The sequence below is a fragment of a genome, unplaced genomic scaffold (assembly GCF_019419815.1).
Source record: "Pyrus x bretschneideri cultivar Hongxiangsu unplaced genomic scaffold, Pyrus_bretschneideri_v1 Contig66, whole genome shotgun sequence".
NCBI classification, from domain to species: Eukaryota; Viridiplantae; Streptophyta; class Magnoliopsida; order Rosales; family Rosaceae; genus Pyrus; species Pyrus x bretschneideri.
In genome coordinates this window covers 572826-589518 of record NW_025999805.1, presented here as the reverse complement: position 1 = coordinate 589518, position 16693 = coordinate 572826, and positions in this window count along the sequence as shown.

Here is a 16693-nt window from a genome sequence, read left to right as displayed (position 1 = left end):
TATGTATTATTGATTTTGTCTTACTATTATGTCGTTACAATTTTGAAGAAATGTTTCAAGCTAAAAGGCATATAGACATAAAAAAATACTTTTGAAATTATTTAAATTAGTATTAAAGATAAATAATTAAATGAAAACCAAGTATCGATGTGCATGTTAGCATGATCAAATGTTTGTTGACCTAAAAGATAAAAACAGCAGCAGCTTACCCCAACCAAATATATGAATAAGCTAACCTAAACCTCACACATAAATATTTTGGACTTACCCAAATAGTGAATAAATATTTCAATAGTTTTAGTGACATAAATTAAGAAATCAATTTCGACTTTTCCAACATAGTGCCAGTAGAAAGTAATATGTTTTTGGAAATTTCCGTATGTTTGTTTCTTTCACAGAAGATATTCCGGCAATGTAGTTCACCTAATTACATATAATTTAATTGTCACTTAGTATTACGGTTAAGTAGTATTCTTCAGTTGTAAGTGAGAACTCTTAGGTTCTATTCTCGCCAAAGACGAATTTGAATCATTTGCTAACCTATTATGAGGCTTAATCCACTTCCCTCCTCTGTATATAAAATAATTGACAAATATGATTTAATTCCAAAAAAAATGAAAAAAATATTATAATTCTTTCCTTTTTTTGGTCATATTGTTTTGGGGTTAGAGCTTTGATATAGAGTAATTTAAATTTGAATTACAAAAAAATGAAGAAAAAAAATTACAATCCTTTCCTTTTTCCGGTCATATTGTATTTTGTTTACAAGTTTAGTCTCCCTAACATTACTCCTCTATATATATATATATATATATATATATATATATAAGAGTAATGATAGGTGGACTAAATTTGTAGACAAAATTTACAAAATGATATGTCACCAATAGAAATGAGCACATTTAAAATCCTAATTAACTCTAATTCTCTTGGGTGTTGTGGCTTATTTTAATCTGATAGGGGGAGAGGGGCAGCACAGAGAGAGATATGTTTGTAGGATTGTGTAGAGGATGTGTTATTCCCCTATGCAGTGCCTTTATTTATAGTAATAAGGGAGGGAATAATCCTTCTCCTCTAAGGAATACAAGTTCTAATAGGGAGAATTAAATCTAATATAGGATTTACACAATCACACTTACATACAAAGTTTATAACATTCCACCTTGAGTGTGTAAATACTCAAGTAGATTAGGCATCATGTAGAGTTAAGGAAGTTGACTCGTCGACACTGATTCTAGGAACATGCTAGTCTCAAAGTAAAGTAGGAACTTGCATGGAACTAAGTCTCACAAAAAACTCTATGGCTATGGTAAAACCCAAGTAGGAACAAAACCCATAGTCTAAGGAAAATGCGTGAGAAAATGCAAAGTCAAATGAAACATCTATTGGATATCATCAGGGATATGATCAACCCAAAGTGTGTGCCTTGTCAAAACCTTGTTAGATAGCAAAAACCCAGTGGGAAAAATGCTCCTAATCGTAGGGGAAAAGAGTACATTAAGATCAAGCAAATATACTTCAAGATACTCCCCCTGAGTTTGACATAATTCCAAAGAGAACTAAGTATGTTACAACTCAGAAAGTTTACGCATACCAATTCCTTGAACAAGCTTATGAAACGTGGCATTCGGTAGTGATTTGGTGAAGAGGTTTGCCAGATTGTCTTGTGAACAGATTTGCATGACTTTAATCTTCTAATGCTCTTTCTGTTGATGTGCGAAGAAGAACTTCGGCATAATATGCTCGATGTTGTCTCCCTTGATGTAACCCTTCTTAAGCTGTTTAATGCATGCTACGTTATCTTCATAGATCATCGTCGGGACATCAACGACGGGGTAAAGATCGCAGGAGCTTCGAATATGGCCTACAACTGCTTTCAACCAAAGCATTCCCAAGTTGTTTCATGTAAGGCGACAATCTTAGCATGGTTAGACGAAGTGGCAAATAAGGTTTATTTAGTTGACCTCCAAGAGATTACAGTGCCTCCAAGAATAAAGACATAACTCGTTCGAAAATGCGCCTTGTGCAGATTATATAAGTATCTTGCATCAACATAACCAACAAGGCAAGAATCGACTCAAGATAAGGGGGTGCAACATCACTTGAGGATCCGTAGGGATAAAACAGGCCCAGATCCGTTGCACCCTTAAGGTAATGGAAAATGTCGCCAGTCCAGTGTTTACGTGTTAGTGCATTATTGTATCTTGCCAGAAGATTAACAACGAAAGAGATGTCGGGTCTAGTGCATTAAGCTAAGTACAATAAAGCGCCTATCGCACTTAGATAAGGAACTTCAGGCTCCAAAATATCTTCATCATCCTTCTTCAGATGGAAAGGGTCTCATTTTGCATCTAGCGATTGAACGACCATAGGAGTACTCGAAGGCTTCGCTTTATCCTCGTTAAAGCGGCGCAACACTTTCTGGGTGTAGTTCGATTGATGTACTAAGATTCCATCCGAATGATGCTCTATCTCAAGATCGAGACAGTATCGAGTCTTTCCTAGATCTTTCATCTCAAATTCTGACTTTAAGTGCGCGACAGTTCTCTTGAACTTTTCAGGAGTTTCGATGAGGTTTATGTAGTCGATGTAAACTGCAACAATTGTAAAACCGGAATATGACTTTTTAATTCACACACAATGGCATAGTTTGTTGTTCACATATCCCTGACTAGTTAAATATTCATTCAATGATTATACCACATTCTTTCGGATTGCTTCAAACTGTAGAGTGAACGCCTCAGCCGAATTGAGAGCGTGTTTCGAGGTTTGGGAATATTTGATTTAGTCAATGTAAGTCCTTCAGGAACTTTCATATAAATTTCCGTATCAAGATCCTATAAACTACATACTCAATTTTTTCGAAAACTACCAAACTGATAAGGTAGCGAAAAGTAATCACATCCATAATGGGTGAATAAGTTTTGTCATAGTCATCCCAGGGCGTAGTGAGAAGCCTTTCGCAATAAGATGAGCTTTGTAGCGCATAATTTTATTATTCTCATTACGCTTCTGAACGAAAACCCATTTGTAGCCAATGGGCTCACATGTAGAGAGTAAGAGCTACAGGTCCAAACACTTTATGTTTCGCAAGCGAATCGAGTTTGACTTGGATTCCTTGTTTTCAGTTTGAGCTATCAGTTCTACATTGACATTCATCAACTGGAACGGGGTTCAATGTCATCGCTCAACATGATCTTAGTAGTTACTACATATGCTAATGCATCGTCGATGATCATCTTATTTCTACACCAAACATCATCCAAGCTAACATAATGGACTGAAATCTCACGATTCTCGGGAGGTGGATTTGTCTCTTCAAGGACGTTTCGTACTCTAGAATTTCCTCATGAGTTTGATAGAATGAGTAAGCGACGGTCGAATTCCCAATAAGCTTAGTAAAAGCTTGTATCGTGGGTTTCCTTTTCTGAAGGTGTGAATCCTTTGAACCAAGTGGTCTGCCACACTTTTGTGTAGGGGCAGAGGATTGGCTAGCAGCTAATGTACGTGGATCGGTCAGAGTGGCATCTCGGGCCTCCATGAGGGAAGTCCATCGTACATTTGGTACATCCATCTTTGCAAGCACATTCGTAGCTGGAATATGTGATTTTATCACTCACGCTAGATCTGTGCAAGCATCTGGCATGCTCTGAGCTATGCTTTGAAGATCTAATGTGCATTGCACTTCAGTTTCAAACTGAGTAGTTCGGAGACAAAGTCGGAGTCATCCATAATAATTCGCGTCGTTCTTCAGGAACATTAACGTTCTTATCTCCCCCTAATGACTGGAAGACAGTCTCATAGAAGTGACAATCCGCAAAACAAGCGCTAAACAAATCACCTGTCAAAGGTTTTAAGTAACGAATAATTAAAGGAGAATCATATCTGACATAGATTCGATATTTCGCTGAGGCCCCATTTTTTGATGTAATGGTGGCGAAATCAGCACATAAACCACATAACCAAAAATCTGCAATCTGGTAACCAACTGAAGGGCGCTATATGGTTATGTTGCAACAGGCCTCACGCGAACCAATATGGTTGCGTGGAATATTGCATGGCCCTAAGCAGCGACCAGGAACTTGGTACGTATGACCAACAATCGAGTAATCATTTGTAAGCGCTTAATGAATGCCTCTGCCAGGCCGTTTTGGGTGTGAACATGGGGTACTGGATGTTCAACTTCAACCCTAACCGACATGCAATAATCATAAAAAGTTTTCGATGTGAATTCTCCAACATTATCCAATCAAATGGATTTGATCAACGTAAGCCAACAGTTTAGAGAATGTAACGTTCCTTGTGGACAACAAGCACGCATGTGACCAACGTGTGGAAGCATTAACCAAAACCATAAAATATCTAAATGGTCCGCAGTGAGGGTGAATCGGTCTATAAATGTCCTCCTGAATCCTTTGTAAAAAATAAGAGGATTCGAACGAATCTTGTCATAAAAAGGCCTAATAATAAACTTTTCCATGGAGCAGGTTTGACATGCGATTCCTTGAATCAAACCTAAACTTCAAGTTAGTGGATGCCCGTGTGATGATTTGAGGATACGACGCATCGTTATTTGTCCATGGTGTCCTAAATAATCATGCCAAAGTGTAATTTCGTGTGTGGTCCCAGAGGTAGGGCTGGTCACATAGTGGTTTTTTTATAGAACATATGTTGTAGTATATAGACTACTCGGGATACACTCCATCTTCTTTAGAATACGCTTCTGGCCATATTCGTAGGAAATGATGCATAGAAATTCAACACCATTTTCTACATAAGTTTCAACGTGGTAATTATTATCTCTAATATCCTTGAAACTCAAAAACGTTTTTGCAGAACGTGGAGAATAAAGTACCTCATCAATGGTCAAGATTATATCATTGGACAACATTATACGTGCCTTACCATATCCTTCAATCAAGTTAGATGGCCCTGAGAGGTTTGTCAGAAGTGCATTCTTAGGTATGAAGTTAGTGAAATAGATGTGTTCATGCAAAACGGTGTACGTGGTTACACTATATGCCAGACAACTAACTTTCCCACTAGTCATACCTAGAAATAAAAATTAATTGAACTAGTCACATGCATGAAAGTTCAAAAACTTAAATCCATTCAATTAATTTTTTTCAATAAAAGTTTATGAACTTCAGGTCATAGTACTTGCAAACAAACGCATATATATACAAAAATATGCAACAAATATATACGAGTAGGTCTTCGGGGCTATGATTATAATTGAATTAATTATTTAGACTTCGGGGCCAAAATTAAAGGTTGGATGAAAAATTATAAAACCCCAATTGTCTAAAAATAATAAACAATTAAACTAAGGGCCAAAAAACAAGGACCAAAAGCCCACAGTTGGGCTGAGCAGATTGGATTGTGTGGCCCATGCCCAAAAATTAAGCTAGATTGGGCTCAAGCCTAATATGTAGGCAGGCCCAGCATCACAAAATAAATGGGCTGCAAGCACAAGCCCAAAAGCAGGGGCCCAAAAAAGGCTCTGATTTGGTGCAATGTGTACACAGGTACACTAGTGCATGGGTTGAGATCCGGTGCAACGTGGAATAGGTGCACTGATACACTAGCAACAGGTTGGGATCAGGTGCGACGCGGATATAGGAATCGGGACAACCATACGGGGCTGGGTTCCTCTATACGAGACATGGAAACATCGTGGCCAAAGAGGGCCAGTGTTGGGTCGAGGGAAGCTTCAAAGCCCAAAGGGCTAAGTGGGTTTGGGTCCGTGATCCAAACACCTCAGCGCGAGCTGGGTGAATGTCGCTGGAGAAGAAAATCGGCTCCACTACTTTAGGCGGTTGTGTCGTGGCATAAAAATCACCACAAACGAATTGTGGGTTCATTGGTGGCCCATAAGAGTGGACTGATAGTGAAAACTCTCAACGTTCTAGAATCCCTAAAAAAATTTATCGAAATTTTGAAAAATCAGATGAGATTTAATGGAATCTCGGTCAATTGAGGTCAGTGGATGAGCTTCAGGCTGTCGTGACGGTGACCCAAGGTTAAGGTTGGGTTGCAGGCCCACTTGTGAGGGAGAAGACGCTATAGAAGATGTCGGGTGTTTTCTGGGTTTCAAACCAGGAGCCTATGGCTCCAACTTCGTGGTCTCGCAGCTCGGCTCAGCCACACAGGCTACGGGCTTGGTCCTGGTGGCTCAACGTGGCGCGGTTTAGGATCCAACAGCTGGTAGTGTGGGATGGTGACGGGATGGGTTTTGTGATAAACCCTAATTTTAATTTTTTTTCTTAATTCCTAGATTAATTCAATGCATTCAACATATAATTTAATGCATGAGTAGATATATGATGCAATTCATGGCAGTATCAATTCACATAATTCAACAATTATAGATATAATGCATGCACAATTTATGTAGAATCTAAAATTTGAAAAATGTAAAGTTGGGTCATGCATTATAGTGAATGTTCATGCTATCAGGGCTACAAAAATATTGAGGAAAAAACAATTGTTTTGAAAGAACCTGATTGCGTGACGATATTGATGAACTGGTTTGATGCAGAAGACTTCCATGTCAGATTTCTAAGCACATCGGTAAGAGCATGATGATAACATGTTGTGGCTTATTTTAATCTGACAGGGGATATAAGGTCGGCGACACAGAGAGAGAATAGAGAGAGATGTGTTTGTAGGGTTGTGTAGATGATGTGTTATTCCCCCTACGCAATGCCTTTATTTATAGTAGTAAGGGAGGAATAATCGTTCTCCTCCAAGGAAAGTCCTAATAGGAAAGAATAACAAGGATCAAATATAATCTAGAATTTACACAATCACACTTAAATACAAAGTTTATAACATTGGGTGCATTTTTGCTCACCCACACTAACTTTGGGCACCATACACCTTATTAGGTGCCATGTGTCCACCCTTTTAACCTTAGTTACTTGCTAATTAAATATGAGTGGTACTACGCCCACCCCATTGTCTTATTTTCCCACCCCATTTTATCTTTGCACCCACCAAAAGTGTTGTAAGAAGAAAACACTCTTTTCTCACACACCATCATTCCTAAAACACCCTAATGTGATTTCATCCCTCGACACCCCTACTCCGCTGGAATGCCGCACCAATTCCCAACACCCAACCCAGGTCCCCTAGCCATCAGAACACCACCATGGCAACAAAATTACCTTACCATCCATCTTCTTGTTCCTTACATAGTCTAGATATTTTATTTTTCCTATGAATGAATTTCAAGTATTGCAGATTGTAATGGAATTCAATGGGTGGGTTATGTATTTAAAGTTTTAGAAAGAAGGAAAATGAGATAGAAGAAAGGTGAGGTTTGGGTTGGGATTAGAACCAAAGAAGGGGCTGGGAGGACATAGAGTTTAAAGTCATGGATGTTATGAAGCAGTGATGGGTGATATATGATCGGTTGGTTCGTATTTGATTAGATCCTTGAAATTAAGGTTTTGGAGAAAGAAAAAATGGAAGTAGAAATACTTGTTTACAAGAGATGGGGATTTCATCCCAGAAATGCACAATAATTAAATTGAAAGAAGATTTTTCTTTTTTCTTTTACAGAGATGGTGAACGGGCATAAGGAAATGGGCAATCCGGCAATGTGCAGTTGGCATAAGAAAATTGGCAATCTGCAGTACGTTTTTGTTTTGATCCTTACATGTCATTTTACAAGGGTAAAATTGATATTAAATTTATACTAAAGTGTGGGTGAAAAATAAGACAATGGGGTGGATTTATCATCACCCTTAAATATATCATTTTCAATTTTTAAAACTAATTTTAAACATTAAAATAAAAAATAAAAAAATAAAAACTCAAACCCTTCAAGTTCCACACCCAGCCAAATCCCAGAAACAACTACCCACCCACACCACCCCTTCATAGCAGTTCCACCGGGGCTTGATAGCCCGGCACCCAGCCCCCCAAACAGCCCGGCACCTAGTCAATCCACTCCAGCCCAGCTTAAGCTGGTTTCCAGGCTAGCCCAGAATCGACAAAGGCATGAACTGGCCTATCTGACGCCAACGTGGCATTGGAAGGAAGCTGAAATTTGTTTTGGGCCAAGCGCGTGGCAAGCACTCGCGACTGGGAGCGCGTCACCGACAAGAATTCAGACATGGGGCTCGCATGTGCAACGCACTTAGTGAACATATGGGGAGGCCACGTGGCCCGTCCTGGGCCGTTGGATTTCCAACTGCTAGTTATCTGGACCGTTGGATTTCCAACGGTAAAAAAAAATTGAATTTGAATTTTGATCTTGACCATCCGATCATAAATCAACGGTCCACATTTTTCCCCCAAATTTTTTTTTTTTAAAAAAAAGGCACAACGGTCAGAATTATGACTGTTGGCCACGTGTCAACTTATAGGCTGTTGGATTTGAATATTTTTCAAATCCAATAGTCCAGATTGATTAACTAAATTAAAATTTATAAAAAAAAATTATGAAAAATTGTTAAAAAATACAGAAAAATTAAAAAAAAAATTTATAAATACTTAACCTTCATATTCCACCTTACACCACATTTCAATATTTTCTACGCTTTGAGAGAAAAAAATGACTACATGAAAGCTCATCGAAGATCTTAATTTGTGTGAATGCTGGGTTCACACTACTCATGACCTGATTACGGGTAATGAGATGGATAAGCGAGAAATGTGGAGTAAAATTACAAAAGCGTATTGCGATGTACATGGAAAAGATGCCAGAAGTAGTCAAGGTCTTCAAGGTCGTTGGAAAAAACTCAACGCATCCTTTACTTGTTGGAAAAATGCCATCTTTCATGCTTCCGGTAATCTGCGTAATGGGACAAGTTTAGCAGATTAGGTGACAATATTTTTATTTATTTATATGCATTCCACCCGCATCAATATTTTAATTTATTTATTTGTGTTACACCCGCATTTTATAATACTGTCTTATCCCACATTTATAGAAACTACAAGCACAAGCATTCTACAATGCGAAGAACCAGAACAAATCATTCAGTAGATGGGAATGTTGGCAAATTATCAAAGATTACCCCAGATACAAAATTGTGGCAACCGGTCCATAAGTTATCATGCACGGCATAGGTTTACACAGTTTGCCAAAGGTAGAGACAGTCGAACAAGAAGGCGACACATTTGAAAAGACAGAAGGGACGCTTAAAGAAGTGCTGGAGACCCAACCGACTCGTTAGTCCCTCAGGCCTCAAGGTTAAAAGGCATCAAAGAAAAAAGTTAGTTCTTCCAAAAATGACTACACTAAATATATGGATGAACTTGCTCGCCAAGGTGAACTGAACATGGCGTGAGAAGTGGCTAGAGATGAGGAAAAAGTTGCTGCTATGGCAGCAATATTAGCAGTTACTAAAAGACGTGATGCAACGTCTGAGAGACAAAGAGAAATAGTTAATCGAGAGAACGAGATGATTAGAGAAGCACTTAACCAAGAAAATGAGATGCTCAGAGAAGAAATGATGGCTTAAGCAGATCGTGACACTATGAACAAGCCTCTAGTAGGACTGTCTCCAAATTCAAAATATTTTTGGACTTCAGAAAAAAGAGACATGCTGTGAAAGAGGTGTGCAAGAGATGCGGAAATAAGTCGAAGGGGTTTTAGCTACACAGATCATAACAACGAAAATCCTAGCACCACATATCCTAGCTCCACAGACTTTGTATAATTTTGTATTTATTTGTAGTACTTTATTTAATTCCATATCCTAGCTCCTAGGGAAGCCTCGCATCTCACCCTTCCTGAGAAGCCTTCGCATTTCCCTTGGTGTGGGTTTCCGAAGGTACTCATTGGTGTAGAGGGCTTCAATTGCAGAGCAAAACCGCATCAGGGACTCCATAACAGTTGTTTTTCCCATCCTTGTGATCTCATCCACTTGATCTACAGATACTTCATATGCAAGCATTCATAAAGCAACCGTAATTTTTTACTTAGGAAGAAGACCTAGAACATGAAAAGCATCCTCTTTTTGCACAAAGTATGGATCATGTTTGCAAATAGCACTCATGATTTTGTCAAACCAACTTCATTGCATTCTAAAACGACATCTAAAAACATGATCAAGGAATACACTGTTGGGAATAAAATAATCTTCTAAGAGATCTTCACCTCGTCTTTCCCTTTTTCTATCAAAGTTTACGGCCCATTTGGGCTTGCCTATCTGACCCACAACTTCCATGACATGGCGGGAATGTGAGGCCCTCTACCTTCTATGGTCATCATCCTCATCCTTCTCCATTGTAAAAGCCTTATCTCCACCTCCATCTTCCTCGAGATTGACCAATTCTTCCTGTTGTGCCAACAATCTTTTTTGTTGCTCCGCAAACTGTTATACACTTTCCTTGAAGAAAACATTGTAAGAACTCAATATTTGAAAACGACGAAGAAGTATTTTGAGCTATAAAGAAGGATTGAGTTTGGTATGAGGATAGATGTAGGAATGTAGGGTTTATATGGACAAAAAAAGAAAGGATGAGGTTCTGAACAATGTCATGTGGCACTACGTGATTGGTTGAAAATGTTATTGAAATCTTGGCTAAATTATTTTAAACAGAAGTGACACGTGGTACATCGGGATTGGTTGAAAATCTTATCGGAAATCTATCCACAAAATAGTATGTTCGGATAATGACACGTGGCGTGACAAGATTAGTTGAAAATCTTATCGTAATCTTAGCTAAATTATTGTAAACAGATAGTGACACGTGGCGTGTCGGGATTGGTTGAAAATCTTAGTGGAAATCTATTCACAAAATAATACGTTCGGATAATGACATGTGGCGTGACAAGATTGGTTAAAAATCCTATCCGAAATTAAAACTATTTTATTTATTTATTTTTTTATAAAAAAATTTAAAATATTTTAAATGGGCTGAGTACCAGCGCAATTTGTTAGGGTGGAGATTGTTTGTGCCAAAGCATTTTTTAGACTTTGTGCCAGCGCATTTTTTTAGGAGTGGAACTAGTCTCAATTGATTCTTCAAAGTCTACCCCCACCCAGCCAATCTTCTTCGTGCCATGGTGAATCACCATGTGTCCGTTCTCTCCTTACACTGTAAGTCTAATTTTATTTTAATTTATAAAGAAACCCAACAAACTGTCCTCGCCAAGAAAATAATCCTAAATTGGAAAGTCAAATCTGTACGTGCACAGAAATATCCTCGCAAGAAAGAGAAAGGGTTGATTCTTTAGGTGATTTTGTTATCGAATTTCATGGCTTCAAAGGCGCAGCCGTTGTGGTGGTCTTCGGCTGTTGTTACGGTAGAAGAAAAATGAGGGAGGGCGGAGGACGAAGTCATGGCAGATTCGCCACGCTCCCGAAGAAGAAGATTGGCTGGGTGGGTGGGGAATGAAACACTGCTGGGCAGGGTTTGAGTTTTTATTATTTTTAAGTTCAATGTTTAAAATTAGTATTTATTTATTTATTTTTTTTTTTTGTTTTTTTAGCAAATTATATTATCTACATTAAGGGGAAAGGGGTTTACTAGCAATAATGTGGTTCAATTTCGTCTTTGGCAAAAATTGAACCTAAGACATGTCACTTACAAGTGAAGAGGAATATCACTATACCGTAATACTAAGTCACAATGTTTAAAATTAGTTTTAAAAAGGAATTGTTATTCGCACTCTAAAAATCTCATTTTGCACTACCAAACTTTCCATAATTAAAAAGAAACTTACACTTATGAGGAGTGTAGAATGAGATTTTTGGAATGCTAATAACAGTTTCTTGTAAAAATTGGGAATGATATATTTAATTAACAAGTAACTAGGGTTAGAAGAAATGACACATGACAGTTGATAAGATGTATGGTAAGCATACATCAAAATTAATTTGGGTAAGCAAAGAAGCACCCAAATCTCTTCCCTCTCCTCCTGATTTGTTGTTCCCACCACCATGAGGCTCTCTACTTTTTAATCACACGCCTCTTCTGTTTCTCTGGTAACTCCCTTCGCTTCAACACCACTTCTATTCCTCATGCTTGCTTCTATATAACTTTAGCCCCTAAAACTAAATTTTCTCTACATAAAACCCGACATAAGTTTTTTACTCAAATAAAACCTATTTACTAGATTCCACATCAGCAAATTATTAATTATGTTTGACTTAACACATTTAAATTTTTTTGAATGCCTAAAATACCCCTATTTGAATGTTTGATGTACACAATTAATGCCATGAGAATTATAAGGGAGAATTAATAATTTTACAAAAAAAAAAAAAAACATTTGTTATAAATTCATTGCCTAATATATAATAACAATAAAAATGTCTAATATATTGACATGCTTATTTAAGTCACTAAAATTATATTTTACATATTAATGTAGGTAAATTATTTCACACACATATACAAAAAAAATGACTAATATATGTAAAGCTTCATGCAAAATAATTTACCTAAAAAAATGTTATTTGATTCAAATAGGGCACCTACTACTAAAAATTTTAAAATGTCAGATTGCTCAAAATAATTTACCCAATTTATGTAAAATACATGAAAAATAATTTACCTACATACTAAACAAACCCAATATATGCAAAATAATTCACCTACATAATAAAGCAATATTATTTTATTTAATACTAATTTACCTACAAAATATATTATTTGCTAATCATAAATTTACAAATAGGTAAACTAATTACATATAATAATTTTTTAACATATATGTTAGTACTGCACATATATATATATATATATATATATATATTTGAACGTATAGTAGTACTATATACATATAGGTAAATTATATGTATATTGAACTTTTAGTAGTATGATATACTTTTGAATGTATTTATGTGTGTGTGTGTGTGTGTATTTATATATGTTAGGGGTAATAGTATGTGCAATAATTATTTGTTCATTATAATTAAGGTAAGTAATAAGATTTATTGATTTGATATGAATATTGTAGCACAAGTTGTAAATATTTTGTAATAATAGGTCAATTACTTTTCTATTTGGCAGTCTTTTTCAAATTTGGATTTTATTTTGATGTTTAGATTTAGGTGGATTTTTATCCAAGAAATAAGAGTTACAAGAGTCTATATTTAAAAAACCTATTTATAATTGGTTCACTTTGTTGGATTATTATCTTTTTTGAAAGGTGAAAACCTAAAGGGTGGGAGCTTGAAGGCATTCTTGTTGCAAAATAACGTGGCTTCAGTGAAACTTTAGAATCGGATTCTAAGGAAACTATTCTCGCATTACACAACTCTATTGAGAATGGCAGCTGAGAGTCTTTTCCTACACTAAGGATAATTTTGGAGGTTAGGGGTTCCTTCCAAGTGTGAAGTGTCTTAGGTTCCTCAATCAGCCAACAAGGTGGCAGACTCTTTGGCATTGCAGACAAGTGCAGAGATGAGCTATTCTACTTGGGTCGATAGACCACTGTAGACATCGAAATTTCAGTGAAATAAATGTTGACCAATGCATTAAAATTACAACCTTTATTCATTTCACCTACATCACACACTCATTTCACCTACAAACTACACTCATTTCACTTACAAACTCCACTCATTTGACTTACAACATCCACTCACTTCACCAAAAAGAATGGATGGTGGTGATTCATTCTCAAAGCCTATAAATAGGCTTCTCCATCAAGGATAAGGGGGGAGAAAAGACCAATTCACAGCACACCAAAACCTTGAAGCTTTGAAACTCTAAAGCTCTCAAGTAAATCTTGAATGATCAAGAAAGCCTTCTTCGTTCTTCGTCAAATCCTCCATCAAGATCAAGCCCCGACGGCCCTTGAAGAAACTTCCCTCAACCTTCAAGATCAAGCCCTGACGACCCTTAAAGAAAGTGTTCATCGTTCATCATTCGTTCATCCTAAGATCAAGTCCCAACAACCCTTTGGATCAACAACCTCAATAAATCCACACACCAGTTCTTTAAGATCAAGCCCAAAAGCCCTTGAAGATCTGTTTATCCTAAGATCAAGCCTCGACGACCCTTTGGATCAATAACATCAACAAATCCACACACCAGTTCTTCAAGATCAAGCCCAAAAGTCCTTGAAGATCTGTTCATCCTAAGATCAAGCATCGACGGCCTATTAGATCAACAACATCAACAAATCCACGTACTCGTTCTTCAAGATCAAGCCCAAAATCCTTTGAAGATCCATTCATCCTAAGATTAAGCCTCGACGGCCCTTTGGATCAACAACATCAACAAATCCACACAACTGTTCATCCTTAGATCAAGCCCCGATAACCCTTTAGATCAACAGCTCATTCACAAATCTACACCTTACAAAGATAGAATCAGAGGATCAAATTGTAAAAGAGATTGTAACCCAAAATCATTAATACAAAATATTATTTTGTACACGTGTTCTTGTTTCAGGAAAATTCGTGTTTACAAATTTGGCACACCGAGTGGGACAATCTCTACCTCTCATCTCTTTCTCCGTTAAGGAATCTGAACACACCTCAAAATCCATGGCATCAAGCAAGGGATAAGCCATTCTAACAACCACCAAGGGAAGGATCTTGAGCACTTCCAGTACGAACGGACAATCCATTTTCTCCATAACCGCTCCTCAACATGCCGCTTCAAAATTGGCGCCACTAAGGGAGCAAGGGGAGCATTAAAGGTGCCAGTCCATCATCAACCTGACCTCATTGGGGGCACCGAAGCATGCTGCTGAGGCGCACAAAATAACATCCCAAAACAGCCAACGGGGTTCTTAGTCAACACCTTGGATGTCTGAAGGAAAGTCGTGTTTATTGGTTGCACAAGTCATGACCATGGGCGTTACCTCCATTGAAGAACAACTAGCTCAAATGAGTGAAGCAATTGCAAGGCTTGCAAGGACCGCAGAGGAGAAAGACTTGCAAATCACTGCACTTATCAACTGCTTAGAGGCTCAACATGACAAAAAAGTTGACCGCAACCCAAAGGTTGATCCACTAAAGAAAGAAGCCGACGAAGAAGAGAAACCTCTGGTGGAGAAAGTCGAGGAGAAGCCAGACCAAGCAACAACACTCATAGGTTATTTTTCCATACAGCATATCCAGGACATGATTGCCAACACCGTCAGAACACAGGTAAGAGGCACTTCGTAGGATGCACTGATGTACTCAAAGCCATACACCAAGAGGGTTAATAGCTTGCGGATGCCGACAGGTTATCAGCCGCCAAAATTCATACAATTCAATGGAAAGGGAAACCCTAAGCAACATGTCGTCCATTTCATTGAAACTTGCAACAATGCTGGTACGGAGGGAGACTACCTCGTCAAGCAGTTCGTGCACTCACTAAAAGGTAACGCCTTTGACTGGTACACCGACCTTGAGCCCGAGTTTATCAACAGTTAGGATCAGCTAGAAAGGGAATTCCTCAACCGCTTTTACAACACTTGCCGCACTGTGAGCATGCTGGAGCTGACCAGTACGAAACAGTGGAATGATGAACCTGTCGTCGACTTCATCAATAGATGGCGTTCATTAAGTCTGGATTGCAAATATCGACTTTTTGAAACCTCCGCCATTGAGATGTGCGTTCAAGGCATGCAGTGGGGACTACACTACATCCTTTAAGGCATCAAATCACGAACCTTTGAAGAGTTAGCCACCCGTACCCATGATATGGAGTTAAGCATCACCCATCATGGGAAGAAAGAACCGATCACTGACTACAAGAATGACAAAGTTTTGGGGCCAAAGGTGGATAAGGCTGCGTGGAAACCCACCAAGGAAGCAATGACGATTAACACAATTCCAGTCAAAATCTCTACACGAGGCAAGGCGATTCAAACCGAAGCTTTTCGTGATCAAGAAGTTGGCTCAGAAATGAATCATCGAGCTAGATCTTGACGATGTGGTGAAGTCAAACTATACCATCATCACTTCTGGCTCTTTCAACTCAAAATCTTCACCTCAACCGCTGGGGGCATGCTCTAAAACCATGTCAGTCAAGTCAAGTGAAGTTAAAGGATGGACTCATGTCACTCTAAAGAAAATGCACAAGAAGCATACGTCTTATCCACAAGTTCACCAATCGGAAAAGGGGCAAAGCAACTATCGTCAACTTTCAAAGCTACACGAAAGTGTTGAGGATGATGAAATTGTGACACAAAGATCGTCCATTGCCATCACCATACGAGATTTCTTCCCCAAAGACTTCTTCAATCACTCGGTCAAGACTCCTTGCTATGAAGATTACAAGGAACGCCTTTCCAAGATCATTTGACAAATTCACAGAGCTCCTCGATCGCACGAGCCTAAAAGGCAACAACAAACGCTCCTTGCCTGCACAAGCTGAAACTGCAAACGGCACCAAAAGCTCATTGCCTGTACGAGCTGAAACTACAAATGGCACCAAACGCTCCTTGCCTGCATGAGCTGAAACTGCAAATGGCACCAAAAGCTCCTTACCTACACGAGTTGAACCTACACGAGATGAAACTGCAAACGGCACCAAGATGCTCCTTGCCTGCATGAGTTAAAACTGCAAACGGCACCAAGACGCTCCTAGCCCGCAAGAGCATAAACTGTGTAAGGAAAAATAAATGAAGATAAACAAAAAAAAAAACCATCACTCATTTGAACTATGTTATGACTTGATCTCTTCTTTGGAAGGGTACATAGGCAGCTTGACCATTCAACTTTGAGTTCAATCACATCAAAATAAAATAAAAAAATAAGGTTTTATTAAAGGCTCGACTAAT